Raw genomic sequence first — 10,764 nt, forward strand, 5'->3', positions numbered from 1 at the left:
TTTATTTCGGTGAAAGTTAGGTTAGGTTGGGTTAGGTTTGGTGAGGTAAGCGGGTTTTGGGTATATTTTTGCATTGTCGAATTCTTTGATTTCGGTGATGGTAAGGTTAGGTTGGGTTAGGTTTAGAGAGGTAAGCGAGTTTTGTATATATTTTTGCAATGTCGTATTCTTTGATTTCGGTGACGGTTAGGTTGGTTTGGGTTAGGTTTGGTAAGGTTAGCGAGTTTTGTATATATTTTTGCAATATCGAATTATTTGATTTCGGTGATGGTTATGTTAGGTTGGGATAGGTTTGGTAAGGTTAGCGAGTTTTGTGTATATTTTTGCATTGTCGAATTCTTTAATTTCGGTGATAGTTAGGCTTGGTTGGGTTAGGTTTGGTGAGGTTAGCGAGTTTTGTGTTTATTTTTGCAATGTCGAATTCTTTGATTTCGGTGATGGTTAGGTTAGGTTGGGTTAGGTTTAGTGAGGTAAGCGAGTTTTGTGTATATTTTTGCAATGTCGATTTCTTTGATTTCGGTGATAGTTAGGCTAGGTTGGGTTAGGTTTGGTGAAGTTAGCGAGTTTTGTGTATATTTTTAATATGTCGATCTTTTTGATTTCGGTTAAAGTAAGGCTCGGTTGGGTTAGGTTCTGTGAGGTTAGCGATTTTTGTGAAAATTTTACAATCTCGAATTCTTTGATTTCGGTGACGGTTAGGTTGGGTTGGGTTAGGTTTGGTGAGGTAAGCGAGTTTTGTGTATATTTTTGCATTGTCGAATTCTTTGACTTCGGTGACGGTTAGGTTGGGTTGGGTTAGGTTTCGTGAGGTAAGCGAGATTTGTGTTAATCTTAAAAACTCGAATTCTTTGATTTCGGTGTTGGATAGGTTAGGTTGGGTTGGGTATGGTGAGGTAAGCGAGTTTTGTGTATATATTTGCAATGTCATATTCTTTGACTTCGGTGACGGTTAGGTTGGGTTGGGTTAGGTTTGGTGAGGTTAGCGAGATTTGTGTAAATCATACAATCTCGAATTCTTTGATATCGGTGATGGTTAGGTTAGGTTAGGTTAGGTTTGGTGAGGTAAGCTTGTTTTGGGTATATTTTTGCTTTGTCGAATTCTTTGATTTCGGTGATGGTAAGGTTAGGTTGGGTTAGGTTTGGTGAGGTAAGCGAGTTTTGTTTAAATTTTAAAATCTCGAATTCTTTGATTTCGGTGATGGTTAGGTTAGGTTAAGTTAGGTTTGGTGAGGTTAGCGAGTTTTGTGTATATTTTTGCATTGTCGAATTCTTTTATTTCGGTGATAGTTAGGTTAGGTTGGGTTAGGTTTGGTGAGGTAAGCGGGTTTTGGGTATATTTTTGCATTGTCGAATTCTTTGATTTCGGTGATGGTAAGGTTAGGTTGGGTTAGGTTTAGTGAGGTAAGCGAGTTTTGTATATATTTTTGCAATGTCGTATTCTTTGATTTCGGTGACGGTTAGGTTGGTTTGGGTTAGGTTTGGTAAGGTTAGCGAGTTTTGTATATATTTTTGCAATATCGAATTATTTGATTTCGGTGATGGTTATGTTAGGTTGGGATAGGTTTGGTAAGGTTAGCGAGTTTTGTGTATATTTTTGCAATGTCGAATTCTTTGATTTCGGTGATAGTTAGGCTAGGTTGAGTTAGGTTTGGTGAGGTGAGCGAGTTTCGTGTATATTTTTGCAATGTCGAATTCTTTGATTTCGGTGACGGTTAGGTTGGGTTGGGTTAGGTTTTGTGAGGTTAGCGAGTTTTGTGTATATTTTTGCAATATCGAATTCTTTGATTTCGGTGATGGTTATGTTAGGTTGGGATAGGTTTGGTAAGGTTAGCGAGTTTTGTGTATATGTTTGCAATGTCGAATTCTTTGATTTCGGTGATAGTAAGGCTTGGTTGGGTTAGGTTCGGTGAGGTTAGCGAGTTTTGTGTAAATCTTAAAAACTCGAGTTCTTTGATTTCGTTGTTCGTTAAGTTAGGTTGGGTTAAGTTTGGTGAGTGAAGCGAGTTTCGTGGATATTTTTGCAATGTCGAATTCTTTGATTTCGGTGACGGTTTGGTTGGGTTGGGTTAGGTTTGGTGAGGTTAGCGAGTTTTGTGTTTATTTTTGCAATGTCGAATTCCTTGATTTCGGTGATGGTAAGGTTAGGTTGGGTTAGGTTTAGTGAGGCTATACAACAGTATCCGAGTGCGCAGTACTGGTTATTGCTGGAGTACCACCCATCGACCTACTGGCACATGAAAGAAAGAAGGTATACGAGGGAAGAAAGGAGGGAACGAAAAAAGTAAGAGCGACGGCACGGGCGGAGCTCATGACGGAATGGCAGGTCCGCTGGGACGGCGCAGACAAAGGTAGATGGACACATCGACTGATCCCATCAATCGCAGCCTGGACAAGGAGGAAAAGCGCAAAACCGGACTACCACACAACCCAGCTACTAACCAGCCATGGGTGTTTCGGAGCATTCCTCAACCGCATCGGAAAGGAAACGACAGCAGGATGTCACCACTGTGCATCAATCAGAGATGACGCAGAACATACACTCCTCGTATGCCCTGCATGGGAATCTGAAAGAGCGACACTCGAAGAAAGCACCCCGGTCAACACTGAAGACATAGCACAGAACATCACTAAAGACGTAGCCTCTTGGGAAGCATTCGCAGAGTTCGCAAGGAGCGTCATGAAGCAGAAGGAGGAGGCCGAACGGCTAAGGAAAGCGGAAAGACTTATAGAAGGAAATGAATAGATGTCAACCCATAGATATAGATATACTATTACCAGCCTATGATTAATACTGCAAATGAATGTTTTTCAGGAAACAGAAACCAAGCGGGTCAACTAGATGAACTGGAAAGGAGGGATCCGCACAAAAAGGAGAAGCCAACAAGGACGAAATCAGCCCCTGCGGAAGCAATCCACCAACGAGTGGGGTCCCCAAAGGGGTGAGGTGAGTCGGGGGAGTTTTTTAGTCAGTAAAAATCTGACACTTCCCTCTAGTGCGGACTAGAGGGAGTCTTATTGAAGATTTTCTCCTCCCACGCATAGGAAAAAAAAAAAAAAAAAAAAGGTTTGGTGGGGTTAGCGAGTTTTGTGTATATTTTTGCAATATCGAATTCTCTGATTTCAGTGATGGTTATGTTAGGTTGGGATAGGTTTGGTAAGGTTAGCAAGTTTTGTGTATATTTTTGCATTGTCGAATTCTTTGATTTCGGTGACGGTAAGGTTAGGTTGGGTTAGGTTTGGTGTGGTAAGCGAGTTTCGTGTATATTTTTGCAATGTCGAATTCTTTGATTTCGGTGATGGTTAGGCTAGGTTGGGTTAGGTTTGGTGAGGTTAGCGAGTTTTGTGTATATTTTTGCATTGTCTAATTCTTTAATTTCGGTGATAGTTAGGCTAGGTTGGATTAGATTTGGTGAGGTAAGCGAGTTTTGTGTATATTTTTGCAATGTCGCATTCTTTGATTTAGAAGATGGTTAGGTTAGGTTGGGCTAGGTTTAGTGAGGGAAGCGAGTTTTGTGTATATTTTTGCAATGTCGAATTCTTTGATTTCGGTGATGGTTAGGTTAGATTGGGTTAGGTTTGGTGAGGCTAGCGAGTTTTGTGTATATTTTTGCATTGTCGAATTCTTTGATTTCAGTGATAGTTATGCTAGGTTGGGTAAGGTTTGGTGAGATTAGCGAGTTTAATTTTAATTTTTGCAATGTCGAATTCTTTGATTTCGGTGATGTTTACGTAAGGTTGGGTTAGGTTAAATGAGGTAAGCGAGGTTTGTGGATATTTTTGCAATGTCGAATTCTTTGATTTCGGTGATGGTAAGGTTAGGTTGGGATAGGTTTGGTAAGGTTAGCGAGTTTTGTTTAAATTTTAAAATCTCGATTTTTTTGATTTCGGTGATGGTTAGGTTAGGTTGGGTTAGGTTTGGTGAGTTACGCGAGTTTCGTGTATATTTTTGCAATGTCGAATTCTTTAATTTCGGTGATGGTTAGGTTAGGTTGCGTAAGGTTTGGTGAGGTAAGCGAGTTTTGTTTAAAATTTAAAATCTCGATTTTTTTGATAACGGTGATGGTTAGGTTAGGTTGGGTTAGGTTTGGTGAGTTAAGCGAGTTTCGTGTATATTTTTGCAATGTCGATTTCTTTGATTTCGGTGATAGTAAGGCTTGGTTCGGTTAGGTTTGGTGAGGTTAGCGAGTTTTGTGTTTATTTTTGCATTGTTGAATTCTTTTATTTCGGTGATAGTTAGGCTAGGTTGGGTTAGGTTTGGTGAGGTTTGCAAGTTTTGTGTATATTTTTGCAATGTCGAATTCTTTGATTTCGGTGACGGTTAGGTTGGGTTGGGTTAGGTTTGGTGAGGTTAGTGAGTTTTGTGTAAATCTTAAAAACTCGAGTTTTTTGATTTCGGTGATGGTTAAGTTAGGTTACGTTAGGTTTGGTGAGTTAAGCGAGTTTAATGTATATTTTTGCAATGTCGAATTCTTTGATTTCGGTGATGGTTAGGTTAGGTTGTGTTAGAATTGGTGAGGTTAGCGAATTTTTTGTATATTTTTGCAATGTCGAATTCTTTGATTTCGTTGATAGTTAGGCAAGGTTGGGTTAGTTTTGGTGAGGTTAGCGAGTTATGTGAAAATCTAAAAATCTCGAATTCTTTGATTTCGGTGTCGGTAAGGTTGGGTTGAGTAAGGTTTGGTGAAGTGAGCGAGTTTCGTGTATATTTTTGCAATGTCGAATTCTTTGATTTCGGTGATGGTATGGTAAGGTTGGGTTAGGTTTGGTGAGGTAAGCGAGTTTTGTGTATATTTTTGCATTGTCGAATTCTTTGATTTCAGTGTTGGTTTGGTTAGGTTGGGTTAGGTTTGGTGAGGTAAGCGAGTTTTGTTTAAATTTTGAAATCTCGAATTCTTTGATTTCGGTGATGGTTAGGTTAGAATGGGTTAGGTTTGGTGAGGTAAGCGGGTTTTGGGTAAATTTTGACATTGTTGAATTCTTTGATTTCGGTGACGGTTAGGTTGGGTTGGGTTAGGTTTGGTGAGGTTAGCGAGATTTGTGTAAATCATACAATCTCGAATTCTTTGATTTCGGTGATGGTTAGGTTAAGCTGGGTTAGGTTTGGTGAGGGAAGCGGGTTTTGGGTATATTTTTGCATTGTCGAATTCTTTGATTTCGGTGATGGTAAGGTTAGGTTGGGTTAGGTTTGGTGAGGTAAGCGAGTTTTGTTTAAATTTTGAAATCTCGAATTCTTTGATTTCGGTGATGGTTAGGTTAGAATGGGTTAGGTTTGGTGAGGTAAGCGGGTTTTGGGTAAATTTTTGCATTGTTGAATTCTTTGATTTCGGTGATGGTAAGGTTAGGTTGGGTTAGGTTTGGTGAGGTAAGCGAATTTCGTGTAAATTTTTGCAATGTCGAATTCTTTGATTTCGGTGATGGAAAGGTAAGGTTGGGTTAGGTTTGGTGAGGTGAGTGGGTTTTGTGTATATTTTTGCATTGTAGATGTCTTTGATTTCGGTGATAGTTTGGCTAGGTTGGGTTAGGTTTGGTGAGGTAAGCGAGATTTGTGTAAATCATACAATCTCGAATTCTTTGATTTCGGTGATGGTTAGGTTAAGCTGGGTTAGGTTTGGTGAGGTAAGCGGGTTTTGGGTATATTTTTGCATTGTCGAATTCTTTGATTTCGGTGATGGTAAGGTAAGGTTGGGTTAGGTTTGGTGAGGTAAGCGAGTTTTGTTTAAATTTTGAAATCTCGAATTCTTTGATTTCGGTGATGGTTAGGTTAGAATGGGTTAGGTTTGGTGAGGTAAAGGGTTTTGGGTAAATTTTTGCATTGTTGAATTCTTTGATTTCGGTGATCGTAAGGTTAGGTTGGGTTAGGTTTGGTGAGGTAAGCGAATTTCGTGTAAATTTTTGCAATGTCGAATTCTTTGATTTCGGTGATGGAAAGGTAAGGTTGGGTTAGGTTTGGTGAGGTGAGTGGGTTTTGTGTATATTTTTGCAATGTAGATGTCTTTGATTTCGGTGATAGTTTGGCTAGGTTGGGTTAGGTTTGGTGAGGTAAGCGAGTTTTGTATATATTTTTGCAATGTCGAATTCTTTGATTTCGGTGACGGTTATGTTGGGTTGAGTAAGGTTTGGTGTAGTGAGCGAGTTTCGTGTATATTTTTGCAATGTCGAATTCTTTGATTTCGGTGATGGTTAGGTTAGGTTGGGTTAGAATTGGTGAGGTTAGCGAATTTTTTGTATATTCTTGCAATGTCGAATTCTTTGATTCGGTGAAAGTTAGGCTAGGTTGGGTTAGGTTTTGTGAGGTAAGCGATTTATGTGAAATTCTAACAATCCCGAATTCTTTGATTTCGGTGACGGTTAGGTTGGGTTGAGTTAGGTTTGTTGAGAAGAGCGAGTTTCGTTTATATTTTTGCAATGTCGTATTCTTTGATTTCGGTGATAGTTAGGTTAGGTTGGGTTAGGTTTCGTGAAGTAAGCGAGTTTTTTGTATATTTTTGCATTGTCGAATTCTTTGATTTCGGTTAGAGTAAGGCTAGGTTGGAATAGGTTTTGTGAGGTTAGCAATTTTTGTGAAAATCTTACATTCTCGAATTCTTTGATTTTGGTGACGGTTAGCTTGGGTTGGGTTAGGTTTGGTAAGGTTAGCGAGTTTTGTGTATATTTTTGCAATGTCGAATTCTTTGATTTCGGTAATGGGTAGGTAAGGTTGGGTTAGGATTGGTGAGGTAAGCGAGATTTGTGTATATTTTTGCATTGTCGAATTCTTTGATTTCGGTGATAGTTAGGCTAGGTTGGGTAAGGTTTTGTGAGATAAGCAAGTTTTGTTAAAATCTTAAAATCTCGAATTCTTTGATTTCGGTGATGGTTAGGTTAGGTTAGGTTAGGTTTGGTGAGGTAAGCGGGTTTTGGGTATATTTTTGCATTGTCGAATTCTTTGATTTCGGTGATGGTAAGGTTAGGTTGGGTTAGGTTTGGTGAGGTAAGCGAGTTTTGTTTAAATTTTAAAATCTCGAATTCTTTGATTTCGGTGATGGTTAGGTTAGGTTAAGTTAGGTTTGGTGAGTAAAGCGAGTTTCGTGTATATTTTTGCAATGTCGAATTCTTTGATTTCGGTGATAGTAAGGCTAGGTTGGGTTAGGTTTGGTGAGGTAAGCGGGTTTTGGGTATATTTTTGCATTGTCGAATTCTTTGATTTCGGTGATGGTAAGGTTAGGTTGGGTTAGTTTTGGTGATGTAAGCGAGTTTTGTTTAAATTTTAAAATCTCGAATTCTTTGATTTCAGTGATGGTCAGGTTAGGTTAAGTTAGGTTTAGTGAGTTAAGCGAGTTTCGTGTAAATTTTTGCAATGTCGAATTCTTTGATTTCGGTGATGGTTAGGTTAGGTTGGGTTAGGTTTGGTGAGGTAAGCGGGTTTTGGGTATATTTTTGCGATGTCGAATTCTTTGATTTCGGTGATGGATATGTTAGGTTGGTATAAGTTTGGTGAGGTAAGCGAGTTTTGTTTAAATTTTAAAATCTCGAGTTCTTTGATTTCGGTGATAGTTAGGCTAGGTTGGGTTAGGTTTGGTGAGGTTAGCGAGTTTTGTGTTTATTTTTGCAATGTCGAATTCTTTGATTTCGGTGATGGTTAGGTTAGTTTGGGTTAGGTTTAGTGAGGTAAGCGAGTTTTGTGTATATTATTGCAATCTCGAATTCTTTGATTTCGGTGATGGTTAGGTTAGGTTGGGTTTGGTTTGGTGAAGTTAGCGAGTTTAATGTATATTTTTGCATTGTCGAATTCTTTGATTTCGGTGATAGTTAGGCTTAATTGGGTTCCGTTTGGTGAGGTTAGCGAGTTTTGTGTATATTTTTGCAATGTCGAATTTTTTGATTTTGGTGATGGTTAGGTAAGGTTGGGTTAGGTTAAGTGAGGTAAGCGAGTTTTGTGTATATTTTTGCAATATCGAATTCTTTGATTTCGGTGACGGTTAGGTTGGGTTGGGTTAGGTTTGGTAAGGTTAGCGAGTTTTGTGTAAATCTTAAAAACTCGAGTTCTTTGATTTCGTTGATCGTTAAGTTAGGTTGGGTTGGGTTTGGTGAGTTAAGCGAGTTTCGTGTATATTTTTGCAATGTCGAATTCTTTGATTTCGGTGATGTTTACGTTAGGTTGGGTTAGGTTAAATGAGGTAGGCGAGGTTTCTGTATATTTTTGCAATGTCGAATTCTTTGATTTCGGTGATAATAAGGCTTGGTTCGGTTAGGTTTGGTGAGGTTAGCGAGTTTTGTGTATCTTTTTGCATTGTCGAATTCTTTAATTTCGGTGATAGTTAGGCTAGGTTGGGTTAGGTTTGGTGAGGTTAGCGAGTTTTGTGTTTATTTTTGCAATGTCGAATTCTTTGATTTCGGTGATGGTTAGGTTAGGTTGGGTTAGGTTAGGTTAGGTTAGGTTAGGTTAGGTTAGGTTAGGTTTGGTGAGGTAAGCGGGTTTTGGGTATATTTTTGCATTGTCGAATTCTTTGATTTCGGTGATGGTAAGGTTAGGTTGGGTTAGGTTAAGTGAGGTATGCGAGTTTTGTGTATATTTTTGCAATGTCGAATTCTTTGATTTCGGTGACGGTTAGGTTGGGTTGGGTTTGGTTTGGTGAGGTTAGCGAGTTTTGTGTATATTTTTGCAGTGTTGAATTCTTTGAATTCGGTGACGGTTAGGATGGGTTGGGTTTGGTTTGGTGAGGTTAGCGAGTTTTGTGTATCTTTTTGCATTGTCGAATTCTTTGACTTCGGTGACGGTTAGGTTGGGTTGGGTTAGGTTTGGTGAGGTAAGCGAGATTTGTGTTAATCTTAAAAACTCGAATTCTTTGATTTCGGTGTTGGATAGGTTAGGTTGGGTTGGGTATGGTGAGGTAAGCAAGTTTTGTGTATATTTTTGCAATGTCAAATTCTTTGACTTCGGTGACGGTTAGGTTGGGTTGGGTTAGGTTTGGTGAGGTTAGCGAGATTTGTGTAAATCATACAATCTCGAATTCTTTGATTTCGGTGATGGTTAGGTTAGGTTGGGTTAGGTTTGGTGAGGTAAGCGGGTTTTGGGTATATTTTTGCATTGTCGAATTCTTTGATTTCGGTGATGGTAAGGTTAGGTTGGGTTAGGTTTGGTGAGGTAAGCGAGTTTTGTTTAAATTTTGAAATCTCGAATTCTTTGATTTCGGTGATGGTTAGGTTAGGTTAAGTTAGGTTTGTTGAGTTAAGCGAGTTTCGTGTAAATTTTTGCAATGTCGAATTCTTTGATTTCGGTGATGGTTAGGTTAGAATGGGTTAGGTTTGGTGAGGTAAGCGGGTTTTGGGTAAATTTTTGCATTGTAGAATTCTTTGATTTCGGTGATGGTAAGGTTAGGTTGGGTTAGGTTTGGTGAGGTAAGCGAATTTCGTGTAAATTTTTGCAATGTCGAATTCTTTGATTTCGGTGATGGAAAGGTAAGGTTGGGTTAGGTTTGGTGAGGTAAGTGGGTTTTGTGTATATTTTTGCATTGTAGATGTCTTTGATTTCGGTGATAGTTTGGCTAGGTTGGGTTAGGTTTGGTGAGGTAAGCGAGTTTTGTATATATTTTTGCAATGTCGAATTCTTTGATTTCGGTGACGGTTATGTTGGGTTGAGTAAGGTTTGGTGTAGTGAGCGAGTTTCGTGTATATTTTTGCAATGTCGAATTCATTGATTTCGGTGATGGTTAGGTTAGGTTGGGTTAGAATTGGTGAGGTTAGCGAATTTTTTGTATATTTTTGCAATGTCGAATTCTTTGATTTCGGAGAAAGTTAGGCTAGGTTGGGTTAGGTTTTGTGAGGTAAGCGATTTATGTGATATTCTAACAATTTCGAATTCTTTGATTTCGGTGACGGTTAGGTTGGGTTGAGTTAGGTTTGGTGAGGTGAGCGAGTTTCGTGTATATTTTTGCAATGTCGTATTCTTTGATTTCGGTGATAGTTAGGTTAGGTTGGGTTAGGTTTGGTGAGGTAAGCGAGTTTTGTGTATATTTTTGCATTGTCAAATTCTTTGATTTCGGTTAGAGTAAGGCTAGGTTGGGTTAGGTTTTGTGAGGTTAGCAATTTTTGTGAAAATCTTACATTCTCGAATTCTTTGATTTTGGTGACGGTTAGCTTGGGTTGGGTTAGGTTTGGTAAGGTTAGCGAGTTTTTGTATATTTTTGCAATGTCGAATTCTTTGATTTCGGTGAAAGTTAGGCTAGGTTGGGTTAGGTTTGCTGAGGTTAGCGGGTTTTGTGTATATTTTTGCACTGTCGAATTCTTTGATTTCGGTGACGGTAAGGTTAGGTTGGGTTAGGTTTGGTGTGGTAAGCGAGTTTCGTGTATATTTTTGCAATGTCGAATTCTTTGATTTCGGTAATGGGTAGGTTAGGTTGGGTTAGGTTTAGTGAGGTAAGCGAGTTTTGTGTATATTTTTGCAATGTCGAATTCTTTGATTTCGGTGATAGTTAGTCTAGGTTGGGTTAGGTTTGGTGAGGTTAGCGAGTTTTGTGTTTATTTTTGCAATGTCGAATTCTTTGATTTCGGTGATGGTTAGGTTAGAATGGGTTAGGTTTGGTGAGGTTAGCGGGTTTTGGGTAAATTTTTGCATTGTTGAATTCTTTGATTTCGGTGACGGTTAGGTTGGGTTGGGTTAGGTTTGGTGAGGTTAGCGAGTTTTGTGTATATTTTTGCATTGTCGAATTCTTTGACTTCGGTGATAGTTAGGCTTGGTTGGGTTAGGTTTAGTGAGGTAAGCGAGTTTTGTGTATATTTTTGCAT

The sequence above is a fragment of the Arctopsyche grandis genome, unplaced genomic scaffold, assembly GCF_051622035.1.
Source record: "Arctopsyche grandis isolate Sample6627 unplaced genomic scaffold, ASM5162203v2 HiC_scaffold_32, whole genome shotgun sequence".
Classification (NCBI taxonomy): domain Eukaryota; kingdom Metazoa; phylum Arthropoda; class Insecta; order Trichoptera; family Hydropsychidae; genus Arctopsyche; species Arctopsyche grandis.